Raw genomic sequence first — 15397 nt, forward strand, 5'->3', positions numbered from 1 at the left:
ATTAAATTAATATAATATATAATATATTAATTATAATATATTAATTAATTAATATAATAAAATATATAAATAAAATAATATATAAGTTAATGTTATATATTATATTAATATTTAATTAATATAATTTATATTAATATAAAATACAGATATAGTGCATGGCTTAAAAGCAGTGATTAGTAGAGGTAGACTAAAGCTATAAGAATCAAATATTGTCACAGAACTTTGAAAAAGGCAGGAAAGTGCATCTGAATAAAGCAATTATAAAACCTTCATAATATGGAAAACAAAATCTATTTTGGGCACAGTTTGAAAATGTATTGATTACCTGAATGGTTTAGAGTTCTCATGGGCATGATTGTCTTGACGCTTCCTGGGTAGAAAATAAATTCAATGAGGAAAAATTGTTCCATTAAACCACATTGCTGCATACAAATGTCAATTTAAAGTTCATCATATATAGGGCTCACAATGCTATGTGTTCTTAAAAAACCAGCAAGTAACTGCTTTAGAGTACACCACACCGAAGCAGTAAACCTTATGTTGACAGTGTGTCCAGAAATAACTCAAAGAGAAAAACTTATAAATTAGAGTAATATTTTCCAAGATGTAAGATTATTATATCAAAACATCTTAGTTTTTGTCACAATTAGCCTGGTTCTAATTCCTTAAATATTAAAAACTTGAGAACAGTGGGTTTTTTTAATTGAACTTACAGGTTTGAACATTTAAAAGAATAAATTTCCTTTTTAGGGAATTTATATCACAGCGAGTAAAGGAGTCCTCCAGAAGACTGAATGGCTCAGGAAAACTTGACAGCTTAGAAACTGTCAAGCTTAGAAACTATTAGATTTTAAGTGAATACCCAAATTCCATAGCAAATGGCAAATGTAGTACCCAGAGGATTCTGAGAACTTCACTGCTCAATTGTATCAACTCTGATGAAAGCTGAGATGTTCCCTTGATAGGCAATGTGGCAGTGCTTATCAAAGTAAGAACGCTCACATCCTTTGGCGCAGAAACTCTACTGCTGGAAATTTATCCTTACAGACATACCTGCATAGGTGCACAAAGATACGCGTACAAGGATGCTTAATAAATTATGGTTCAATCATGAAACTCAGACATTTACAAAAATGAAGTACAGATATAAGTACTGATACATCCAGAAGATTACATCGAATGTAAAAAAAAAAGGCTTATTTCGCTCCAGGACGTATTTTATAATCCCATTTGTGTAAAAGAGAAACAGGCAATAAACACAGAAAATTTCTGCAAGGATGCCAAACAGCTTTCTAACAGTAGTTCGAGTGCAGAAGTAGAACCAGGAGTCAGAGGAAGGGGCAGGAAAGATTTCTACTTTTCCCCTTATGACTTTTGGTGATTTTTTATTTTTGTTTATTCTTCTTAACATGAACATGTTTACCTTTTTACTAAAATATTGGTTAATAAAAGAGCTGCCACTATGCAAATGTACTGTAATTTCCCAAACCAAAATTCAAGGACTGGTCTTACTTCCATGTCCAATTTGCTCCCTAACATAGAATGTTACTGTAATGATAACGATAGTGCATTTAGAAAGGGGAAATGAGCGTGGAAATTCCCACAGGAATAATACATCTTTGGGGTGAGAAATCAGTAGCCCCCAGCTATCTGTAGCAAGATTTTCTGTAATCAAAAGTTCCTTCTGCTGCTAGCCAGGAAGCACAATATTTTGTAAAGCAGTTGTCGGAAAAACTAAACAACAAGCACATTAACTTTGGTTGGCTAAAAAGTTTTACTGTTGGATTGAATTTCTCCCCACAGTGGTTTTCCTATGCGTCCCTCTATAGGTAATGTGGCAAAAATGGGAAGAAAAGTGATGCCTTCATAATATTTCAATGCAAATTTACTTGGGTCATTTCCACCAACCACGCTAACAAGAATAATAAGCAACGTCTAACCCAAATTGGCCAAATTTTTTTGTTTAATTAACTACGTGTTTAAAGTTCATGTGGACACAACCTCTGTCAGACTTTTAGAGATAAATAACATCCTCTACAACACAAGTGTAGTGTATTTCCAATTCAAGGCAGAACTTTTGTGAGTCTTTCCTTAATTAGGAGTCAGAGCTTGAACTGAGTAGTTTCTAGGTCACTTTTCATATTTAATCTTTTATCATGATATTGATGTATGCTGCAGTTTCACTGCTAGTAATAACAACGATAATGGCTATTGTTTACTCTGCATTTATTGTGTGCACTGGCAGAGCTATACTTGTGCAGGGTGTCATGGCGGCCCTACGAAATAGGCATTGTTACACTTACGTTACAGTTGATTTTACAGTTGAGGATGATACTTAGGGAGGCTGACTGTCAGAACCAGAATCAAATCCAGGTTTGGCTGACCCCCAAGTCTAAAGGGTCTCCCCTCCCACTCTGCACCCCCCGCCCCCAGCTCCACTGTCAAGTTTTATCACAACTTAAAATAATACATCTTCAATAATACTTTTTCCTAAATATTTTCCCTTGACTTCAATATTTCCAAGGCTTGAATTTTTCATGGTCTTGGGAGCATATATGAGTTTTTACATGGTTGTGGTACAGAAAAGGCTCCAAAATGCCATTTCCCAGAAATCAAACAAATCCATAATTTAAATAATGTTCAAAATCTGTATCTTGAAGTATTAATGAGGACAGCTCCTTGTGAGAACATGATAAATTCTCACGACAAACAATTGTTTTATTTTGTTTTTTAAAAAGCATTACTTGTAAGGAAAGTAAAAACCTCACAAGTGAAAATTAGGCCTGTGGTCACTTCTCATTTGTTGGTTTACAAACAATATGTAATTCTGCTTAAAACACAGACTTCAAATTAAGCAAGTACATAAAAGTTTATGCAAAACAGGACTGGAATAATATATTTAATAATGAGATGAGATATACAATGTTTTCTTCTAGTAATGAGGTAATACCTTTATAAATGAGAGGGATTTAATTTTTATGGTGTACTGTAATAAATTAAACCATTACACCCTAAATAAGACATATGCAATTCTTATTTGCTAAGGACATATCATAAAAAAGAGATGCGCCAAATAAAATTCATACAAAGGCAATAATATTTGGCTATTAAAGAATAGACCAGAAGATGAAAAACAGTGATTTACATAAAATTCAAAAGCAGATATTTAATGGTCAGGACAAAAATTATCCAGAACCTTTAGTTCCTTGTTGTCGGGTTTAAATTTTAGGAGAAAGGGGATAATCAGAAAAAGCCATATCCACTATGTTATTAAAAAAATAAAAACCAATTTTGCTGATATTAACATAGGATCATCCTATATTCCAATAGCACTTATTATCCAGAAAATGTTTAAAATTCAAAACTTTGATCCAATAAAAAAGACATTGACTTAATTATGCAAATAGCTTCTGTCAGGAAAATCTCTTCCTTTTAAATTTCTAAGACTAGCCTACCTAAGATGTCCTATCGTATTATCATGAGATTAGATGATCCCCGTGCTCCCTACTCCTGGTCCTCCAGGAACAGCACTGTCAGCAGGACCCCAACCCCTCTGGTCTACATTCCTCTGAATTGCAATGTATAACTTTTCACTTCAGTGAAAGGCTTAAGAATATTACTAGGGAATTGAAAATCATTCTTATTTCACATGAACCTTTTACATTAGATTTTAAACATATTTGAGGATACAGTATTCTCTTCAACACTATCCTTGGAAAGCCTTCAACTAACTGCTACCCGTAAAATCACTTTCCTTCTTGGAGTTTCTGAGACAGAGAGAGAAAGGAAGATGGGAGAGAAAATGAGTGATGGGTCCTTTGGGGAATCTACTATTTATATTCATCAACTATTAAAAATGAGGACTCTTCAGGGCCGGTCCCATGGCCTAGTGGTTAAGTTCGGCACTCTCCACTTCCGCGGCCTGGGTTCGCAGGTTCAGATCCCAGATCCCTACACCACTTGTCAGCCATGCTGTGGCGGTGACCCACATACAAAATAGAGGAAGACAAGCACAGATGTTAGCTCAGGGCTAATCTTCCTCAAGTGAAAAAAAGAGGAACACTGGTGACAGATGTTAGCTCAGGGCAAATCTTCCTCACCTAAAAAAAAAAAAAAAATGGGGACTCTTCATTAATCACTTGTCTACAGTTTCTTTATCTTGGAAACTGAAAAAATTCTTCAATGTAAATTGTGTGCACCATGGATCTATTACTGGGCATGGCATGTCTGTCTCTTTAAACCAAGCAGGATTTGGGAGCGTTTGCTGCTCTCCTCAACTTATACTCACAGGAAAATAAATTGACTGTAAAAACCAAAAGGCTTTCAAAGCTTAAGCCAAGGTTTGATAATGACATTTGCCTTTTTTTATTAGGTGATACTTTTACTAAGCCATCTGACTCTACCAACAATGGTATAAATTCCCGAGCTTGTGTTTTATTACTTAAATGGATGAAAATGCTTACAGACAGAGAAATACTTTTTTGGACCTTATAATATCACTACAAACCATCAAATGTACCATTGTATATACCTGCCATTTTAGTTTGATTTTCTCAATACAGATCTACTCAGAGCTATAAGGATCTATAGTAATGTGGTTAACTATAGCTACACTACTTCTCAATGATTGTATAGATTCAATTTCATTTTTCACATTCTCTAATTATATGTTAAAAGTAAATCTTCATTCTTCCCAATCAACTGACAGGTTAAAAAATGCAATATTAGAGCAATCCTCATATGGAAAGAAAACAGCCAGTTATCATTTCCTTCTCTGAGATTTCTTTTTATGGTAACCAAACCCACACAAAGTCATTTTTGGCACCCATTGCCAACAAAGGAGTGGTATTCCAAACACAGTTTCACATTCACATTTAAAATTTTCCCTGATGCCATTGAGTGCTATGAAATGAGTAAGATATTCGGCCAGAGGATATGACTTTTGGGTTTCCCGTGGATGGCACTCAGATCACCCTAAAGGAGTCCTTTAGGCAGTAAAGACAGCCATTGTCTAGCCAACTCGGCATATTTTTTCAGAGGGGGGTAATGTTGACAAAGACATTACCCTCTGCGTGGCTATTTCAGTGGTAAAAGAACGAAGCGAACTGAGCAAAAGAAAGAAGAGGATATTACATAGAAGAGTTGCCATTTTTCTAAAAGTGTGCCCACTCCTTTGGCTCCTCTTCACAGCCCCACTCAAAGAAATTTGGCACCCAGTTAAATAATTTCCTCAGAGAGGCCCTGAAAGGAAAGGCCCAGAAACAGCCTCCCGTATAGATCTCCACAGAGGTCCCTTCAGGATAACAGCTGGGTGGGATTGGCAGGAAGGCAGGCTTGCTCTGCAGATGAATAAAGGCCCACAGTTTCCAGGGTTGTCAATCTGGGATCTTTCGCTTAGAAAAACACTATCGTAGAAAGAACTTTACCTCAGGAAATTAATCATTACTTGAGTGGTGGCAAAAGTCAAGTGTGCATTAAATAATAACATCCTAAATAATAAGGGTATAAAATGGCAACAAATGCTACTTCTCTACTTCCAATATTTTCATAATAAAACATTTCTTAAAATTAAAATGGCTATTGGGTCTTTTTTTGAGAATTTGGTAGTATTACATTGTAAACAAATATATAAGTCTTGTGATGGTAATTATGGAAGAAAATTCTAGAGGCCGTTTCCATATATGTGCTTTCAGAAAGCCAGAGATCAAGCACAAAACATTTTAAGAAATACGTGAGCATCTCAGAGCACCAGTGCCTTAACAATGACGGTCCCACAAGTCACTGCCACATATAAGTACCGGATGAGGGAAAAAAGGATCTACCAAAAAACCATGACCGGTGCCAGAGTCCAACTGAATACAGACTTATTTCCACAGGATGATTAAAAAAAGGTACCTTCCTGAGAGCCAAATTCATTATAAATGCTCTTTTTATTAGTAAAAATTCCCATAACCTCAGTTCTCCCTAAAATTGAGCAAGTCGCAAGATGAGGAGGATACTGTATATTAAATAAAACCCTGCCAAGCAATTCAGAGAACTTCTGGAGAAAAGTGAAAATACTGTGATGATCACCATCTGATTTGACATACATTAAAATCTAATTTGATATTTAAAACCTAATGGAAAACTGAACCATATTTTTTCCACACTGGCTACAATGAGGACATGACAGCAGATATTTGTATAGTTTGCATATTTAGTCAAGATATTTATGACTTATTTTGACTATAGCCTGCTATTTTTAATATTTTGTCATAAAACTTTTTGCATTTTTTTTTACAATTGTGATTTTGTTTTTCTAGTGGGATGTCTCCCCATTATATAGCAAAAGTAATTAGGATTTACTAAGCAGAATTTTACATGAAAACAAATTTTGCCAGAAAGAAATGCTCTTAAATGAGGCTATATCAATTAAGGAAATTATCATTAAAACTGGTCTATTATGAGAAACAAAATAAACAAAACCAAACCTTCACAACACTTTTCTCTCTAAATGGCATATACATTGTTTCCTCCCAGATTTGATGGCAAAGTCGGTTCACATGCGGGTGCATAGTAGGCCAAAACTGCTTTTCAAGTTAAACGTAAAAACAATAGAATAAAATAACAAATTGTAGTTATTAACCTGTTATCCTCATATCAAAAAACAACCGTCTTTGCCTTCCACGATGTCAACTCTTCCCACAGGAACTCATGCACAACTCCAGGGAATCTGAAAGACAAACAAGAAGATTTTTAAAAACGATGACGCTTGTATCTACAAGCAGGGATTTTAATAGGCATGCTTATTTTTTTTTTTTTTTTTTTTTTTTGCTGAGGAAGATTTGCCCTGAGCTAACATCCATCACCAATCCTCCTCTTTTTGCTTGAGGAACATTCGCCCCAAGCTAACATCTGTTACAAATCTTCCTCTATTTTGTATGTGGGTCACTGCCACAGCATGCCACCGACGGGTGGTGTAGGTCTGCGCCAGGGAACCAAACCCAGGCCACCGAAGCAGAGCACGTCGGACTCAACCACTAGGTCACTGGGGTTGGCTCATGCTTATTCTTCACTTACAGAAACTGCCTTCCTCAAGGAAAGAAAATTTGGAACTGGATCTCTCAAGAAGACTGTTTTTTTTTCAAGAAAAAATTTCCTTTCAACATAGTTTAAATCTTTTGAATAAGTACTTGTATTAAAAGAGAATTGCCCGTAACAGCAAAAGTGGAGGCAATTAGGAAAATAATGCTCGAGTGAAAACTTAATGTACTGGAACTAGAAATTCTGCCATTGAAGTCCGTGACACAGTTCTGCCTTAAAGCCGAGATTCCCACAAAACTTCTTTCGGTACATCAGCAAACTCCACAGGATGAAGTCTCAGATAACCTCGTAGCAAATTCTTTTCTATAGTTTATTTCAGCAATGTTATGTTCTGTGCTAAAATTAATTTCTGAAATAGGAAGCCAAAATCAACCAAAGTAAAATCCTGAGAATTAACAAACTCCAGTAAGTAAAAGAAAAAGGGATTTTCTCACACGTAGAATCAATATTTATCCAAGTCTGATCCAAAGAAACGCATGGAAGGTCAGTCAAACTACTTAACCCAAATAGATTCATCAATCAACCATCGTAAGATGGAATATCTCCCAGTATAAAGGGCCCATATAAAAATATTATTACACTACCCCTAGATGGTTATTGTATATTTGTTCATTTTCTAAACTATTACTCTTTCTTCCAGACAAGTTATTGTCTCATAGGAAGGACTAAAGCATCAAGACATGACAATTCAAATGTGCCTTAATCTAGTACCACCTTATGCGGATGTTCAAGGTGCTTTAATTTCCCTCCTCCTCTGTGCACATCCCTACAGAAGCACTTCAGGGCACACTGTGCACTCTGAGACATGAATCATTATAAGCAAGTAGGCCCACTCGGTTCCTCAAAAGACACAAAAGGTGCAAAAATAGCTTCTGCGATTAAAGCAAGAACCACGTCAGCAACCAGATGAATGTAGGTGGTCAGATAAGATTCTGTTGCTGCAAAGGGCAAATTATTAAGAGAGTGCTAGATTTATTTTCTCTTTTCAACTTTGTTCTTCTTGCCTAAGATCAACCATTTGCTGGCACTTAAAATGACACCTGACAAGCTCTACTGTCTTAAATTGAAAGCTTAAATAAGAGCCAAAGAGCATGATTGATTAAACACTGAGGGAAGAGTGATGGTATCCTAAAAAAAGAAAAAAAACAAAAAGACATATGTTCTATAAGATAATTAACTATATCTATATTTTTAACAAACTAAACAGTACCTCTTTATTTTTAAGAAAAAGTCAAGCTAAGGGGCCAGCCCGGTAGCGTAGTGGTTAAGTTCGTGTGTTCCGCTTTGGCGGCCCAGGGTTCACCGGTTTGGGTCTGAGGCTCGAACCTACTCACCGCTCAACCCACGCTGAGGCAGTGTCCCACACAGAAGAGCTACAACTCTACAACTATGATACATAACTATGTACTGGGGCTTTGGGGAGAAAAAAAAAAAAAGAGGAAGATTGGCAACAGATGTTAGCACAGAGCCAATCTTCCTCAAAAAATATATATATATTTATTAAAAAAAAATCAAGTTCAAGTGCTTAAAAAAAAAAAAACCCAAAAAACTGTACCTTGGCAATATGACCTAAAGTTAAAGCATGGCATCCCGCAGAAAAAAAAAGAGTAAATCCTGATCTATTTTGCACTCCAAGCAAAATTCACCCAAGACATAAATGGGCCAAGATTCTATAGACAGAGCTATTTTTAGGGAACAATAACTTGCAGTATTCAGCGACCACCTATGATTGGCAATCCCATCGTCACTGAAGGAAAAAGGAGAACATAATCCCCAGAAGGCCAGCACTGACAACTCCTTCGACTGTGCTGTAACTATAGACGAGCACTCAACCCTTCCCAAACCCAGAAATCACCATCCTACCAATTAGCCTCCACAGGCAAAACAGAGCACATGAGTGCCCCCAGACAAGCTGGGGCGGGCCAATGTGCCCAGTTCTGACTCTGCTTTTCCAGGCTTACTTTCTGGGGCTATGGCTCCTGGAAATAGGAAACACTTGTCTCATGACATGCACATGTATCTGGAATTTTAGATTCCTGGAAATAGGAAACACTTGTCTCATGACATGTACATATATCTGGAATTTTAGATTACAGAAGAGCCCTCTTTTCACTCAATCAGAGGATTGGAAAATTGTTTCTATTACATGACTAGTAATTCATGATCTTCAATGTTTGGTTTCCCCTTGAACAAAAAAAGCAACAGCAATGATGTTGTACTTATACTTTACCTCACAGAAACGTCCCGGTAATCAGTGTGACTTTAAAGCAAAGATTTAGACGCTATTAACACGAAAGATCTGGCACCAATTTCAGTGATTTTGCACAAGTCATTTTCTTGCAAATTGAAATGAGTAATGGCCTCTACAAGGGAGGTAATTATTGTTACTATCACAATAAAGACATGGAGATAACCCTCTCAGAAAATTATTTCTGCATTAATTTTAAGTGAGTTTTTGTGCCTCAGTTTCTTCATCAAAATCAAAGAGAAATCTTTGCTCAAACAGCCCTTGAGAATGTAGTATGACAACTCAAATTTATATTGCCCAGAAATCAACAGTTCATATAGTATACTATTAAACAATGGAATAAAAGAAAGAGGAAAGACTTTCAATTCTTTCACTTTACTTTTAGGTTATTGGATTCATAAGAAATCACCATGCAATGAAACCTTAATAGTCCATAAAACTAACAAGTTTTCATAAAATAGTGCTAACAGAGCTTGTTAAATATTCCCAGATCATTCAAAATTCATTCCTAAATATGAGGTGAAAATTATCTTTCACTTTACTAACAAAGTACACACTGATTTTTCTGTCACTTGCAGGTTTACAGGAGAGTTACTTAAAACTATTTTCCAATCCTCCATACCTCCTATTTGTAACAAACACTTGGAAAGTTTAAGTATTATTTTTTCTATCCCAGTGGTTTCTCAGCCTTTCTACTGTGAAGAAAAAAATCCTTGGCATTAGACATTTCTTCTTGGATGCTTATAGGTTATTACCACTAAGCTAAGCAAGGGTCACATTGAGGTATGATTAGACAGAGAGAAAGACAGATGATAGAAGACAGAAAGGTAGATAGACGATTGATAGGTAGATAGATAGATAAGATAAGATAGATAGACGGACGTTTTTAAAATAGCCATTGTTGGTGAGATTCTTTATTATTTCAATTCTCTATTCTTCCAAATTATTTTTAGACAAGTTACGGTTTAATAGTTTAATATGATTGATGAATCTTGCAAGAGGTTAAGGTTTCATGGGCAAGCTTCTTAGGAAATATAAGTACCTCCCATCACTCTTTTTTCTGAGGTTAAACAAATATATACGTAATTTCAGTAGAAGAGCTGATAAGATAAACCAGTTATACTTTAGATGAGAGAAGTCACAATTAAAAGTAATAATTATTTGCATCAACACTATGGAAAAAATGGCAAATAGTCACGCGTCTCTTAATATATGCGTCATTGGGTGATTTCGTTGTTGTGCACACATCATAGAGTGTACTTACACAAAGTTGGATGGTATAGCCTACCACACACCTAGGCTACACGGTACTAATCTTATGGGACCACCATCATATACGTGGTCCGTCACTGACCGAAACCTCATTATTCGGTGCATGACTGTCCAACTTTATGGGTAGGTACAGACCACAGAGAAAATAATTTTTGTTTTAACATCTGCTAGTAATTATTTTCCAAAGTACACTGGCCTTCTGCTTGAGTTAACTAGCATCTCCTGAACATAATTTAATCTTTCTTGGATGATTCGGGATTGTATAGTGTCCTCTAGTTCTCACTCTGAATCTGGGCTGGGCTGGGCAATGCACACTTCTCCCCACGTGTGTTCTTAAGCACATGTCACGTTTTCCAAGATCAGAGTTATCACTGAGGTTTGCTTCTTGACTACATATTTGACATCAAATAAGTCATATCTGACTAACTCATTTTAGGAGCAAATATATAACTATCCACTTCTTTCATCATTCATTTTTCAGCTTTTTCTATATCATACAGCGAGTATTTAGTACTGTAAAAGATTTTAGAAATCACTGAATCACTGAACATGCTGTCATAACCTAGATTATTCTTGGTGAAAAATAGTCATTCATTTCTAATTCTTAAAGTTTATAATATATATTAATATAGCTGAAATTATATGTAACCAACAAAACTATTCTTTATTTTTATTTAAAAAAAAGTCATCAGTCAATTAGATGTAAATGCTGAGAACCAGCAAAGTCAAAAGACTTGCTTAAGAACCCATAGGTTATTACGATGGGTCTGGGCTACAGTTTAGGTCTACAAACTTTCAAGTCAATTATTTCCCACTATCCATACTACTTCCTTTTATTGAAAGTTTATTAATCTGGCCCTATTGCAGAAACTCACTGAATGAGTAAAGGAATGAAAAATAAAGAATAAATGATATTGAACTTAGAATAAGTAAAGACATTTGTCATCCATACTTTAAAGATAATGAAAGAAACAGAAAATAACAGGAGCTAAAAACAACACTCCACTGAACTGTTTACCAATTTTTATAGAAAATATAATAAATTCAATGACAGTTTTAATTTTTCCAAAGTGAGTAAATGGTAGCAAAAGTAGGTGTCAAAATAATCAATTTCTACAAGTAGTACATCATTTAGTATCCAAAACAAAAATAATTATTTAATTCTTAACCAATTTTCAGCAGGAGCTATTTTTTTTTTTTTTCTGTGATCAAACTTCTTAGGCTCTCATAACGAAAAACTTTTTAAAGTAAATATTTAAGTCGAGTCAGGAGATATCTTCCCCAAAGCAGACAGCTCTTTCATTGACAGTCAATGGAGGTAAACCCTTTGGTTCATAATACCAAAATTTCATCAAGGAGGTTTTGGGGATATGGTGATCCCATCTCCACAGGCACTACCTCTCCTGTAGAATGGTATTGCTGCATTGTTTTTGCAAAAAGGTAGGGTCAATTAGATGTTTTTTATAATTAAAATCTTGTTTTCTCATTTGTGATACATCTTCCCATTTTTTCCCTCTATTCTGTCCCCTAATGTTATTATAGTAGCTAAATAACTAGTTCTTGCCAAGCTATCTTAAATATTTACTTTTTAAATATTTAGAGGATAAAGCCAAAGGAGGACTATTCGACTACTCTGCTGTAATGAGAAATATGACATAACAAAGTCATAACTCCAATGTATTGTTTTCTCAAGTTTTATCTTTTACAGTGCTTATGTTTACCATTTGGTTGCTATAGGTATACAGAAGTAAGGTCATTATCCTTTCTCCAATTTTCCTTTTTCTCCTGGATGTGCCAAGATTAGCATAAAGAAAGGCCAATGTTAATTTTGGATTATGCAAACAAAGAGAATAGAGAAATCAAATTGTAAAATATGCATTACATTCATAAGTATGCATAAAACAGGCTGACCTTGCCTGAAGGAAAATCTGTCTCTTAGGGAAGAGCCTCCCACATCAATGGAAATAATACCATAAGCAATGAAAGCACAGCGGGAAACCTGAATTGCATTCCATATTTCACGCAACAACTGATTCTCAGATGTGATGAAGAAAAAATGTCTTCAATCTCCCTACATTAGGTCTACACACCATAAAGAAGAAATCAAGGCAAAGCCTGTGACTTGTATGTATGATAATACAACCTAACCAGATAGGCCCTTTCTGCCTCCAATAACTGAGCTGCTGAAAGAATCAATTCTATTTCCTCCCTTGAAAATGTTGACAGAGAGTGGGGAAATTGGCCCATGCACCAGTGTAGAGGTGTATAACCTCTGCAAACCAAAGAACAAATCAGGATCGGTGAGGCATACAGGTAAATAAACGACAGGGGACTATCGCTCGAGACCTTAGAAATGGACATAAAGTTAACACACAGCAAATAACCTGAATATCAGTTACTGTCCGAGTTCAAGAAAGCATATCACGCAAAAGGGCTTGAACAACCAGATGAGATGTAACAGCAGTGAGCAGTTCAAATGGAAGCCAGGCTTTACCAAATGAAGTACCAGAAAAGCTTCACAGCTACCTATGCTCCTGGGTTATTCAGGTACTCCTCTGGCACCTGGATAAACTCAGAATGGCATTCATATTTTCAGCCTCATCTTGGCATATATCATTGCCTACAAAGTTAAAGGCAAGAAAAAGACTCAAGTTTCATGCACGTGTTTATAAGCTCCTACTGGGCAAACTCTGCCAAACAAGTTCAGAATTCCATCTACTGGACCATTCACTCAATCAAATCACATTTTTTTCAAAGCCTATATATACTAATATAATGAAATAAAATATTATTGGAATGCAAATTTCATATTTATTTGAGTTTGAATCCAGATATTATTGTCCCATTTACCTATATATATATATATATATAAAATTTAAATCAATTTCAATGACATCAAATATGAATTAAGAATAATGTACACGTGTGGAATTGAAAGATAAATAAGACAAGATTCCTACCTTCAAAGAGCTTACTGCCTAGAGGGTAAGAAAACCATATAAACAACAAGCTGTAAAAATAATAAAATCATAAAATGGTACTGTGGGAGGACAGAAACAAGACATTGCTTGGGATGGCTGCATTTAAGAAACACTATCTTAAGTCTTGAAAGAAGGCTAGGATTTGGCAAGTAAAAAAATGCCTTTAATGTGAACATATCATTGTGCAAAAGAGAAGAGCAAGGGATGATGGAGAGAGAGCTGATGTGACTAGAACATTGGGTATGTTGAGGTAGTGGGAGTTAGGGCTGAGAAGGACTGGTGGTGGCAGATGGTCAAGGAACTTTATTTGGCAGACAGTGAGGGTCATCAGAGGTTCTGGGCAGACGACTGCCACAATCACAGAAACAGTTTAGAAAGTTCACACTTATATCTCTTCTCTTTCCATCCCATTTCAAGCAAATTTCTGCAAATCTGTGGCCTGAAAAAGAATCAAGATTGAGAGGAAGCTTGTTTTAAGACAATAGAGACTTGAAGCTACGGGGGAAAAGATACAAGTGATGAGATAACTTGTGGAATAAACTCTTAGAATAGTGGGAAAGAAAAGGGAAGCACAGATTAAAAGATCAGTTTCAGAAGAAAGACTGGAAGCTTCTGTGTTAGACGAGAGGGAAGAAAGAAATAATGAAACAACATAATCCTTTAGACAGAGAGAAAAGAAACTGAAGAGTTCCACTAAGATGTTCTTCATCTGCTCAGGAGAGCAGAGCGCTGGTCATCTGATGGAGGGAGGCAGCTGGAGTTGGTTGAGGGGCTTGATGGGTTTAAACAGCGATTTGCCCTGAGTAATGAATGCATTTAAGTCTTAGGAAGAACACTTTTTCCTACTAGGCCACTTAAAAAGAGTATTTTGCACCAGAATATATGCAAAGTTTACCTAAGTTGATAAATATAGCCAAATAATATGATATTATCATAATATATCAAATAATACAATAAAAGATATGATTATCTTTTATTTTTCAATAAAATTCTGAAGTTGATGAACTATAAGCCACTATCTATGAACAGAAGATTTAAGACAATTAAAAAAACCTTTCTATACTGTTTCTTCAAAAGCACAGCTGCGGAGGTCTCCTTTACACTTTAAATGTGAAAACTGATCTATACTGATTTTAGAAATATTATCGAGTTTTAGAAGATCAAACTATTACTTAATATCTGGAATACAGATTCCTTACTTTATTGAATTAACTACATACATTCAACCACATATGAAATATATTCAAAGTTAAAAAGCCATTTGAATGCCCCACAGGACACAGGACAGTGGCTGCAGAGTAGGAAGTCAATAGATATTTGTCAGTTGAGGATGAATAAATAAATGTGAATAAATGAATGGATGAACTAATGAATGAGTTTGAATATACAGTGTATGTGTATCCAGCACCTGGGAAAACATTCGTCTTGCTTAATGACTGAAAAAGCATCACAAACCTTCTGACATAGAGCTTGGGAGGGATCTTGGCAAGTCCACCACCATATCCAACAACTGAGGACACAGAAACCCATCAGGACTGAGTGACTGACCTAAGAGGGCTTCAGGAAAGCTGAGCATCCCAAAACCTCAAAAAGTACTAGTTTTAGAATTTCTAGCACTTTTTCAGCTACCAAACACAAAGAGAAAGTTTTTGTAAATGTTGAAAAGTGCAGCAGTTAAACGTTATGTTAGAAATTCAGGTAGAAAACAAAAAGTTGAGCGAAACATGTATTTTTTTTACCAAACAGTAAGTTTAAACATCCAACTACTTTACTTTTTGTCAAGAATCTCATCTCAAGGCAGTAACTAAACTAA

The sequence above is a fragment of the Diceros bicornis genome, chromosome 39 (genome assembly GCF_020826845.1).
Source record: "Diceros bicornis minor isolate mBicDic1 chromosome 39, mDicBic1.mat.cur, whole genome shotgun sequence".
NCBI lineage: Eukaryota > Metazoa > Chordata > Mammalia > Perissodactyla > Rhinocerotidae > Diceros > Diceros bicornis.